Raw genomic sequence first — 11,160 nt, forward strand, 5'->3', positions numbered from 1 at the left:
CACGCTCGGCGTTCTCGTGTGCTCCATTCCCAAAAGGTCCTTGCACGCATTCTACACACACACACACGCATTCCCTCGTCCATATATACGGGCTACCCATACTAAGCCGGGGCGTGGCAATCGATGGTATCAACATCGAAGCAAAAGGCGAAGAACTGAGGCAAAAACGATTTTCCTAACGTGCACATACCTTGACCTTTTTTTCCTCTTCACTGTCGATCTGACATCTCAACCCCCTGAAACACACACATACACACGTGTCCGTGAGTGTCACGATCTTTCTCGGGGGAGGTGCGGAAACTTTCATCTCCATCGAACAAATTGTCCCCGTCCCGGCAGGTCGCGAACACAAGGGTTACTTGTCTGCGTTTAGTCATCCAAACCAACCCTCCCTCATACCTCCCCCCACCCGTTCTGTGACAACTAACTGTGTCCGACCTTTCACAGACCCCCGTCTCCCGTCGCGGGCACGAAATTCCCAATGACGTCAGTCATCCGCTCCCGAAGGTGGCGTGCGATTGGTTTGGGACCACACGGCGGTTGGGTGGAAAATGGTTGCCTCTTGCCACCGCTGCTGAAGTGTTCCGGAGGGGGTTAGGGAGAAGGAGGGGGAAGATGTGACAGTGGCCTCTGGCATGGTGTCACGCCCATACTTGATGGAACCGATATCATCTCTGCCATACCATGACCACTAAAAGGTTTTCTGTTGCAGCGGTTGTAAAAACGGTGTGAAAACAAGGAAAGTTTTCCTCGGTTTGCTTTGCCGGCGAGGAATTTGTTGTGCTTTTTCGAAAAGGTAAAACAAGAACCAACGCCAACGAAAAACTGTCCCATTTTCGGCACGTCGAACCACTCCCAGGCGCGTTATCCAAAAATTAACTTTGACAAACGTGTTTCGACGTTGGCTTTTTCTCTTCCATTTGCATTTCCACCCTTTACGTGGTGCATTCGGTTTAGCACGGTTTTCCGGTGCCCTGTAATGTTTCATCCTCCAAATTTCTTTCATGTCAAACGGCCAACAAAATATGAACCCGTACGATCGTTCTTTCATTTCGTTTCGGTGTGTTATAACATTCATGGGAAGTTCCGCCCGACCGTGATTCCGATTTGGAGATGGAAAACCCCCTGCTTTTCGATTCGACGTTATGGTAATTGGTTTCCCTTCACTTTCGTGATGTAATTGAAATTTATGATATACCTTTGGAGGTTTTTAACCACCCCACTTTGCTTTCCATTTCCCCCCAGAGTCTCTTTATTTCAACGGCAGCGGGTGAACGTTTCTAATGCCTGTTTCGCCATTTTCATCCGCCTTTGGGTGACCAGGCCAAATGGATACAACGTTTTTGTGTGCCACCGTGTCGTTCTTCTGACGACGAAAAAGTGACACTCGACCACCGATGGAGCGATGGTTTCGTCTGGGCGACGTTTCGTCGAAAGCGGTAGTTAGTTGCGTAGGGTTGTTTGCAAACCCGCTTTTCCAGCAGCTGACACAAGTTCCAAGAGCCTGAACCGTTCCTCACATCTTACTCGGAAGTCTAACCCATTCTCCGGTGGGGGGGTGGGTTGTTTTTCTCCCCCACCGATACGCAGAAGAAGGAAACCGAAAGCAATATCATTCTATCCAATTTCAACTCGCTTCTGGAAACCGTTTCGGGATGTGCCGGGAGTGCTTTTGTCATTGTTGTCGAATGATGTCGAGCTGCTGGGAAACGATGCAAAAAACCAACAAACAACAAAAGAAAGGAACTCGACCTGCGCCAGGATGAAAATGACAATGTCACCACGGTTCATAATAAAATAGTTTCCACCGGGGGTTTGTGGAAAACCCTTCTGGTTTTTGTTCTTCAACGTCGACACAACGTTTGCGATTTTCCCTCCGTCAAAGGGTTTAAAAGTAACGTGGCCAGTGCGTATCACTCTTTTAGGAATTTTGAACTGGGCTACACGGAGAGTCCAACATGTTTTCCAACATGTTTTCAAAGCGTATTTTTCTACTCCTTCATTCATGTTCAATAGTTAAACGACATCCAAACTGGATTAAGAAAACCTACAAAGGAGAAGTGAAAGTGGTAGGCCATTAATATAAAGCACAACAAACTTGAAACCAAAAAACAAAACGTGAACGCGATATCTAAAAACTGCCAGACATTTGTGTTTTTAATTTTGGACCACAACGGTTCGCTCTGTTCCAGCGTGTCCGTGTCGTGTTTGTTGGTTTCTTCCTCTCTAAACTCACATCCGAGAACACTAGAACGTTGAATTCAAGCGCAACTCGAGCCAAGTTCGACAACATTTTCGCGAAACGAACGAAAATAGAATCACCGTGGCGAAAAAGCGTGGGGACAGTGAAAAAAAAAGGAAAGAAAAATGATACACAGAGCGCCACCATCCATGTCGCGACCGGGGAAAACTTTTGCTTCCCTCGGGTAGAACGCTTTCTGGCGGCGCACAATCAGCTTGCTGTGATCCGTAGCGGGAAAAGAAAACTGCCACGTCTCGGACGTTTGACGTTCGGAGGAATGGGAGTGAAAACAAAAACCACCGTCCAAAGGCGCATGGTGTGCGTGCGCATTGCAATAAAAGAAAGGAAAACTAGTGCCATTACAACAGTTATTAGCAACAGAGAACGGCTCTTATTAGTCGTCAACTTGGTCCGCTGCTCTTCCCGTCTCGCGACACCCCGAGTCTTCTTGGCCAGTCTTGGTAAGATAAGGGTGGAAAACACTCCACGTTCTTGGATGGGCAAAAGGTGGGTGCTGCCGTCTTGGTAGGGCGTCTTGGAGACGGTCGTCTCGGTGGAAGTGTGTGTGTGTGTGTTTTCTCCCCCTTTTCGTGTGGAGTTAGATCGATCGGTGGTAGAACGCCAGAACGAACCGGTTGGGGATGGACGGTTGGGGATGGACGGTTGGTTGACGTGAATGGTAGTATTTGTAGGAGTTATTTTGTGGCATGCATATTACTCCAGAATCGGCGGGCCACACTTACAGCGGTGTGGCGATTATTGCCCCACAAAGTCACACACAGTCGCACGGAATATTAAATTAGAAAACAGGCGTATTTTTTTTTCATTTCTGTAACCCATTCTTTGTGCCAATCGGCCACCGTCAAAACCAGCACCCGTAGCATAAAGCGCATTAGGTTGAGAGGGAAGTTCACAGAAAAGGATGCGATCCAAGGTGGCCACATGGCGTAAGGCACCAGGCGTCTCCATCGGGGACGGGGTTTTTATGCCACGCGAGTGTTCCTCCCGCGTGCGAGTTATGATATTTCTTAAAACATTACGAACGTTACCAATTCCCTTTGGCACATCTGGCACAACGTGAGCGTCAAAGGAAGGAGAAACAACCGCCGAAAAAAAATACAGTGAGATATTCAAAAACCGCTCCTGGCCGGGATGGGGTGTGTGGTGTGCGGTGTTAACATTAATTTCCCGATGCCACGAGGCGATAAATCTTGCCGCTGACGAGAGGCACTTCTGACGTTCCTTCGTCGTGGTGGTTGTGCGACGAGCAGGAGGATGCTGAACTCGGGTTTTTTTTTCGGGGATCGCGAGCGATATGATGATATTTCCAGTCGCGTTGTTAATTTTGGAACCAGGCGGTGGTGGAAAACGGGGTGGCATCTTCGGCGGGGCAGGTGGCAGGGGGTCGGTGTGCTTCCGAAATTATTTATTCATTTATTTAACCGGCAGTGGCCTGCGGCAGAAGAGTCAGTTTTGGGAAAAATGATGGGATACAAAGGAATTTTCGCGCCATCATAAAAGCGAACTCGGTCCATGGTCGATGAGGGCGACGGGAGGAGCGGAGCGGGGTTGGTGGGTTGGCACTGCACCTCAAGAAACACCCGAAGATGAGTGAAATTAATTACTGTCGGTTCGGGATGAATAATCTTGCCGTGCGTCTCTAGCGCCCAGGGCGAGTTCCAGAGGCGCTGCACCAAGCTAAATGTACAGTTACTTCCCCCAGACAGACACGCGTTTTTATTATGAGATTACACCGCAGGCTCCGGTGTTACGGCCGTGAGTGGGATGCTTGAAATTGGATTACGGATGCGATCAGCAACGGCAAGAGCACGTCGCGCTCGGCAGGTTGCTGGGTAAATCCATACTCTTGCCTAAATGTAATGAATAATAAATGTGGATCGCTTGATCGCCAAAGTGAAGTGCGGCGTTGATGGATCTAAAGTGGATGTTTTAGTTTCGCTTCGCCGGTCAAAGCTTCGATTGAGTTTGTACAAAATCGGGTTTTTCTGGCGAAAAAATCTATGCAACGTAAAGAATACCTTAAAACCAAATGTTTCTCTTTCGAAAACCAAAATTCGACCTCGGTAAGCAATGACGGGCCGGACGAATTTTCTTCAGAAAGTGAGGCAAATATGTATCACAATACACTAAACAACTTCAAAAGCATCTATAATTGATCGGTATTGCATCGGTAGGAAATTTTATACCTGACTACATGATTTAATAATGGAACTAATTAACTGAGCTACTCAGTAACCTGTCACATTGATCAAGCAATCTGTCAAATTGATCAAATGAATCGTAAACTTACTCTATCAAGTTGATGTTGGATTTATTCAGGTGAAGAAAGCTGGAGATGATGAAAGCTAGTTGGTTCCATTAATAGAAACTCTGTGCGTTCAATAGAAATTCTAATGCCATAATCTATACAGCTAGATTACTTGCTAGAGTTCATGTGGGAAACAGGATGAATTGAATCATATAACCATCTTCATAGTTCTCATGTTTATCTTATCACTGTTGTGTTATGCTTAGAGGCTTGCATATCAAATTGTGTTTTGATTAACAATGCCTTGTTTACTTACTCTTTAATTTTTTTGGTGTTCAGTCGAAGCGTGTGTTTCGAAACTATGCCGAGTGAAAAGATTATTCAACCAGATGTAGATGTAGGAAACTGAAAAAATGTGTAATTCATGACACATTCATATTTTAGGTTTGCCAAACTTAAACTTCCACAATTGAATCTACTTAATTAAAAAAAAACATATGAAGAAAAACTACATTTGTTTTCATCATCAAAACGATATGTAATGATGATAATATACTTAATGGAATTCTATGCATCCGACGACATAATACAAGTATTAAATTTCAAGTCAGTTTTGGTTTTGAAGGAATGTGTGCCCTGATATGTTTTTACCTACGACTCGGAGCGGAGAATCATCAAGATCTGAAGCGCTACCAAAAGCCATCAATTTCATTTAGGTGTCATATATCTTCAGCCCGCTTTTCAGTGTCTTTAGATCTACTTACGCTTGAAATGCACAACCGAGGGTGCCAACAGTGGAGCAGAATCCAATGGCGGTCTTCTTTTCGTACTATAAATTGTGCAGATCGCTTTTAAAAGAATCAGCAATTCACATCATTGCCCCGTTTCGGTCGATCCATCCTCGTTCGAAATGCAATTTCGAGCCGTTTATTCGATTTCCATCATCGGCACGGGCACCGGGTCTTCCTTTCATTAGCAGTAAACCATACACCGACGATCGCCCTCTTTCATCTCCTCAAACCCACCCCCCAATTTTCTCGAGAAAAAAATGACGAAAATCGAGGAAAAATCGAATGAAACCCATCGTTTTGCCGGGTTTCCCCCATTTGTTTTTGCACGATCCCTTCGGTTGTGCGGCCTAAAGCTTCCCTTAATGGTTGCTCGATTATGCACGCGTAACGACGCAAAAGGTCAATGCTTTTCCCGGTGTTCCCTGTGTCTTTTTCTGCCCACACCCTTCCTTCCTCTCTGACGATGTGTGTGTGTGTGTGTGTGACTGTTTTTCGGATAAGGTTTCAGTTTGCGGTTCGGTTACGGAAAAGAGCGCACACGGTTTCGGTTTCGGTCCGGAATACAATCAAGATAATCTGAATATCGATTTTGGTCGCTCATCCTCCAAGCCGGGACAGAAGCGTCCTTCCACGGGCCGGGAGCCGACGAGTGGAACATCTCCGGCCGCTTTGCGTCGAAGGAGATTTTTATTTTCCCACCACCGAGCCCTCGAGCTCGGGGTTTGCAATCGTCGTCAGCTCATTTTTCGCTTTGTTTTCAATCCCACCGGCGCCCGCCCGCCCGAAGAGGGTGTTGGGTGGGTGGGTGGCCGTCCCAGTGGCTGGAATGTGAGCCTATGCGACACAAATTGATGGAGAATGAAATCATCCCGTACGATGTGCCGGCCGACGTCTCGGCCCGAGACGACGAACGCATGAAATAATCATGAGGGCTCGCAACGTTTCGGAACGGAGGCACTTTTGTCGTCTGCCGGCTGTCGAAGCCCTGATGTGGCCCGGCCCGGATCGGCCGCTGGTGTTGACGTGAATCGAAGACGACGCTCCAGGCAGCGATGCGTCAACGGCGCCACAACCACGCATGTGGACGACTTCTAGGATTTATCGCCGTGGCACCATGGCGCGACACAAGGACACCCGAGACCCGAGCGGGTGGGCGGGGTGGGTGACGCCTTTGCTGGTGGTTGAATCCGCTCTACCACCCTCAAGCCCGCGCCTTGGTAACGGGCGGCCAGTCTTGCGACGCCAAAACGGCCACCGATTACCGTAGCTATGTTCCGATAGGCCCAAGTTTGTGTTCAACCGTGCGTTTGTGTGGCTCTCTGCCCGATGGGCTCTCGCTTTCTAAGCTGGCAATTAATTTTGCAATAATTGCAACCCGTGGCCGCCGGCCGTTCTGCCCCGTGAGAACGTGCTCCACTACCAAGTGGCCATTCTTGATGGCGGTGGAGCGGGGGATTCATCAAATATATTACCACGCTGTTCGTCGAGTGTCGTAAAGCCGCAAACCGGAGCCCAATCCGATCGGACCGGCGGATGATGCGATGGGAGGAAATCAGTTCAATCGGCCGACTGATTGCAGCGATTAAATTGCGGCGGGCGCTTTTCCGGCTTCACGTACTGACGCTTTCCCGAGCGCGTGCGGCCGGGAGGATTGGGTAGGATTGTGTTGGTTGGACAATGGATTAAATCGTTTACAAACCAAAACTGATAATATTAAAGTGGAAAGTGAGTGATTGTTTTACAAATTCTTCAGAACCAACCCGTGGTTGGGAGGTGCCTTATACAATTTTCTCACACTTCTCTACGCGAGCAGTAGTTGATTTTTATAATTTTGAGTTTTGCATGATTGATTCACGTATCTGAATGACTCTTCCCTTCCCGTTCCTTCTTTTTTGTTCGCTTGATCGCACGCCAATGAAAGAGTCATGAAAATTCGTGAAAGATCCATGAACGATTTATGAAAATTCATTAAAGTTTCCAAAGATTGATCAATGTTTGTAGATTTGGGTTCCAAAAGATTCATCAATCAATCTGAATGATTCTTAGATGAAAGACTAATATGAAATGAATATCAAGTCGATTCTACATGTGTTCTGAATACTATGTGCGCATTGAGTAAATACTACTATCTTACATGTGTTCATAGATTTTTTAAATTTTTTATTAAATTTTTTAAGATACTTTATAATTTTCGTAAAAACAAGTGATTACGAACATTTTGTACAAGTATTTCTTTTTGTAATGTTTTTCTGACTTGTTCCTGTTCTGCAGTCCCACGCTGTTTTTAGTAACACATAGTACACATTCTGGATTTTTCTGGATGTGCTTTGGATAGCTTGAGTTATTATTATTGTTGGTGTCGTGTGCAGATTTTTTTTAATACTAACCAATCTTTAACGACCATCTCTCTAATGGATCTTATACCAACTATGCTTCTAGTAGCCTCTTGAAAAACTATATGATTATTTACGATTGGAAAAACAACGATAACTGTCGGTACCATTTTATGCTTCTTCGTATCATCAGTTGCATATGAAACTAGTTGATCGCTTCTGTTCTATTTGCTCCAGGTTTCAGAGGCAAAAGTCGGAATAAAAAATAAAACAAAAGTACCTCGCGATTGAAAAGAACAAGATAGAGATTACCCCGTACCATTCTCTCCAATTCTACTCCACCGCAGCTCAACCAAAACCTTTCCAACCTTTCGGTCAAGTGCAGCTTATATGCAGTTGCATTGTTTTAATCGCTTGGCACGATTTGCAATTTTTAGACCTACAGGAAACTGTACTGATTGGTATAGAACGTGTTAAAAATAAACTAAATCGAATTATTTCATATGCAATATATAAAGTTCTCAGATAGAGTACGTGTGTAATGTAGCTTTTCAAATCTCGAAACCGCTACGATAACGTTTCTCCTTAGAAGAGCACTTAATAGAATGGAGTATTAAACAACTCAAGATTATTAAACCACTTGTAGTGTATATTCAGAGCGATAAAAAGTGTATCCAGTTTCACACACAATGGGAATGGGAAAAGGGAAACTAGTATTACACAACTTTTATCACGCTAAAGGTTTTAAATTTATATTCCTGCAATCTTTCAAACTAACATGAAATTGTAGATCATTACATCGGGTTCGGTCATTAAAGCAATAAATCTGCACTAAAATCTTTGCCCCTTGGATACTAAATTGTTTATGGTCCATCGCGCTTCAAAATATTCGAATGGCTATCATTCATCGACATTTGGTGATTTCAAAGTGCTCCCCTACAATATCCTAATCGTGTTTTCCATTTCGTTAATCCATTTCTTTTTTGCTCAAAGCGTTTATCATTTCATTGAATTTTTATTTACTGCCGGTAGCAGGCAGACTATACTTCCCTCGCCTTAAAGTAGCCTTCTTTTCACATTGCTAAATCAATATCACTCGCTCAAAGCGGAAAAGCGTACACTTTTCCCACCCGTGCGGTACATTTATCCCCATCACTATCCACTATCCTCCTATCCTTGGCTTTCACGATGCGCCGAGAAGTGGAGCTTTCAAAAATAGCACTCTCGCTATTTTTAGCCTCCCGCAGGGATTTTCCCATGGCGGAGGAGATGAAAAGCGTACGAGCAGGTTTTCCGAAAGGTAGCGTCACATCTTTAAAGTTGCGATTACGCGGTCTCTTCTACGCTCGGCCTCCGCACGATGATGTTGATGCTGCCGAGGATGATGAAAAGGATCATGGATTATCCTCGTATGAAACCGACGGCTTCCACGTCGATACCTCCCTCGTTCTCTTCTTCCCTTCGCCATCTAATTGAATCACTCAAAACAAATAAGGTAGTTTCGCCTTCGGGGGGGGGGGGGGGGTGGGAAAACGGGCAGTCTGTTCGAAGCTCACTTACTGCGAATCACTCATCCGTCATCCTTTCTACCGTCCGTCCAACCCCAGCTGCAGCTTAATGATCCACCCTGGCACCGGAGGGCAAATGTTTCGTCCAGGTGTGGAAAACACACGCTCATCGTTCGAGTGTTGCCAGCGTCGGCGGTGTTGGTGCCTGCATTAAAACTTCAATTAAACCCCCCGAAGTGATGGCCCCTCCCCCGTGGCGGTCGGAAGGTTTGGTTGGTTCTTTTTGTTGTTTTTTTTACTCTCTTATCTACAGATTCTAATCTTCCCGGTTTGCGTTTTTCCTTTTTGTTTGAGGTTCTTTCAACTCCCAACCCCCCCGAGGGTCATATGTACGTGAAGGAACCAACCGGGGGAACTTCGTCAAATGGCCTGAGAAAGGCAGCTTCGCTTTCATTCGCATCATGTAGGGTGGTTTCCCCGCGGAAAGGGGAGCTGAAGTGCGCGAGGCGGTGGTAAATTTGCATAAATAAGCCTCAAGGCGAAATTTATGGTTGCGAGAAGGATTTATGTTGCCGAAGCTACGTAAAGGGAAGAGGAAGACGCCTTTGCTTGACTTTCGCTAACTGGCCGTGCTTTTCCCACCAACACACTCACACACACACACACACACATGTGTCGATAGAGGTGCGTTTAAGGACCTTGGAGAGGAGGGCGGGGGGGGGGGATGAGAAAGTTCGGTAAGGAAAATAAAATCCCACCCAGCGAAAGGGGGCGCCCTAATGGTGCACGGGCAACCTGCATGAATTTACCTTTTCCAAATGACCGTGAGCGGTTCGCGGAAAGGTCGTCGCGGCACTTTGGCCGCTGGTCACGGTGTGGGCTGGGTTTTGCGGGCCCACCCTCCCGGTGGCCGTATTCCGGCTCGATAAATCTTGCACTCCCCTTTTGAGGGCCAGGCACGGACCGAAACCGGATTAATCTGAAACCGCCAGCGAGCGAAAGGTGACCTCGATCAATCACATATGTGCTGTTTATTGTGCGCGCGCGTGTGTGCTTGTGGGTGTGTATGTGTTCGTGGGAACTAAGCGGTGTTGAGTTGGTTGGTGGAACCGAGGTGACAATTCCCGGAAGGCCAACCCCGCACCAAGCGACCCTTGGGGCGAGGTGTTTATTCAAACTTTTGCTGAAAAGTGCTCCCTTTGACCCGACCTTGGCTCATGTGTGTGTGTGTTGGTGTGGGTGGGCGGGTGGGTTGTAGTTCACGATAGAAACCATGGGAATGTCATCGGACCTGTCCATCGGCCGGCACCATTATGGGTACGGTACTTGCACGTCCAATGCCTCACATTGATTGGAGCGAGTGGCGATGTTGTTTCGATTTTTGTTATGTTTTCCACCCGGGGGAAGGGTGGGTGGTGGGAAAACTCACATGAACCTACGCCCGAATGCTTCACCGTCACGTACGGCGGTAGAAAAGCGGCCAAAGTGTGAATGGGAAAGTTGGACGATATTCAAATCAAGGGTCCTCTAATTACGTCCTTTCCAGAAAGGCTTACTTTCCGTCCGCTTTGGCCGATGGGAAGGGTTGGATGTTTTTCTTTTTTCCCGAAGTTTCCCAACTGTTACACATTCAGGCCACGGCGTGTGTGTGTATGTGCTAGGGTAGAGCAACTTGATTTTGGCAGTGATGTTTATTCAATGCTCGTAACCTTTTCGTGTCGTGTAGGCGTTGGGCGATGGAATATAAAATGGCGAATCGTCTAAACACACGGGCTTGGGAAGGACCTTTCGGCCCTCTGGCCACCGGGGACGCCTGGTGTGATGTTGATCCTTCCGAGATTGTCGGTAAAATGCAGCGCAAAATATACGAAATCATTTTGATTTGTTTTTCCACAACTTTGGTTTCGTATGATTTGAAGCGCTTTGAGCTATAGGGGTTTGATAAAAATGGGGGTTTCAAATGATTTAGCTACGATCAAATTTTGTTGACGTGTGCGTCAAAGAACCGTGACTCATT

Source organism: Anopheles coustani, chromosome 3 (assembly GCF_943734705.1).
Source record: "Anopheles coustani chromosome 3, idAnoCousDA_361_x.2, whole genome shotgun sequence".
NCBI classification, from domain to species: domain Eukaryota; kingdom Metazoa; phylum Arthropoda; class Insecta; order Diptera; family Culicidae; genus Anopheles; species Anopheles coustani.